This window comes from Triticum urartu, chromosome 3A, assembly GCF_056163025.1.
Source record: "Triticum urartu cultivar PI428250 chromosome 3A, HENAU_Tu73, whole genome shotgun sequence".
NCBI classification, from domain to species: domain Eukaryota; kingdom Viridiplantae; phylum Streptophyta; class Magnoliopsida; order Poales; family Poaceae; genus Triticum; species Triticum urartu.
Window position 1 is genome coordinate 532607548 of NC_141875.1, and position 1576 is coordinate 532609123.

The following is a 1576-nucleotide window of genomic DNA, read 5'->3' on the forward strand; positions in this document are numbered from 1 at the left end:
GTTGCAGGTGAAGCTTGGAGATCGTTCCTTGTTGGAACATTGTTTATTGTTGGGATATCACCATATTATCTTGTTTATCTTAATGCATCTATATACTTGGTAAAGGGTGGAAGGCTCGGCCTTTTGCCTAGTGTTTTGTTCCACTCTTGCTGCCCTAGTTTCTGTCATATCGGTGTTATGTTCCCGGATTTTGCGTTCCTTACACGGTTGGGTTATAATGGGAACCCCTTGACAGTTCGCCTTGATTAAAACTCCTCCATCAAGGCCCGACCTTCGTTTTACCATTCGCCACCTAGCCTTTTTCCGTTGGGTTTCGCGGACTCAAGGGTCATCTTTATTTTAAACCCCCGGGCCAGTGCTTCTCTAAGTGTTGGTCCAACCCAGAGCACCGTGCGGGGCCGTCCCTTGGCAACTTGGGTTACGTTGGCTCCCGTATGCTTAGCTTATCCGGTGTGCCCCTGAGAACGAGATATGTGCAGCTCCTATCGGGATTTGTCAGCACGGCGGGTGGTCTTGCTGGACTTTTTTTACCATTGTCGAGGATGTCTTGTAACCGGGATGCCGAGTCTGATCGGTTTGTCTTGGGAGAAGGAATATCCTTCGTTGGCCGTGAGAGCTTGTGATGGGCTAAGTTGGGACTCCCCTGCAGGGATTTGAACTTTCGAAAGTCGTGTCCGCGGTTATGGGCAGATGGAAATTTGTTAATGTCCGGTTGTAGATAACCTGAAACTTAACTTAATTAAAATGAATCAACCGCGTGTTTTACCGTGATGGTCTCTTCTCGGCGGAGTCCGGGAAGTGAACACGGTGTTGGAGTAATGCTTGTCGTAGGTTGTTCTAGGATCACTTCTTGATCATAGTGGTTCGACCGTGCTTTTGCCTTCTCTTCTCGCTCTCTTTTGCGAATAGGTTAGCCACCATATATGCTAGGCGCTTGCTGCAGCTCCACATCATACCTTGTCTTACCTATAAGCTTAAAATAGTCTTGATCGCAAGGGTGTGAGATTGCTGAGTCCCCGTGACTCACAGTTAACTTACAAAACCAGATGCAGGGACCGATGATACCGTTCCAGATGATGTGCTTGAGCTCAAGTTGGAGTTCGATGAAGACTCCCGCCGTTACTATGTGTCTTTCCCAGATGATCAGTAGTGGTGCCCAGTTGGGGCGATCGGGGACTTTGTCGCATGTGGGGGTTGATCTTTATTTTGGTACCGTAGTCGGACCATGAGTGTATTGAATGATTGTAATGTTATTCATGTATTTGTGTGACATGGCGAGTGTAAGCCAACTATGTATCTTTTCCCCTTTTATTTATTTACATGGGTTGTTGTGAAGATTACCTTACTTGCGACATTGCTTTCAATGCGGTTATGCCTCTAAGTCGTGCTTCGACACGTAGGAGATATAGCCACATCGAGGGCGTTACAAGTTGGTAATCAGAGCCTTCCCCGACCTTAGGAGCCCCCTGCTTGATCGAATCGCTGGCGTTGTTGAGTCTAGAAAAATGTTTTGAGTCATTTAGGATTATATATATCGGAGAGTTAGGAATTCTTTTTACTCCCCAGTCCCTTTGTC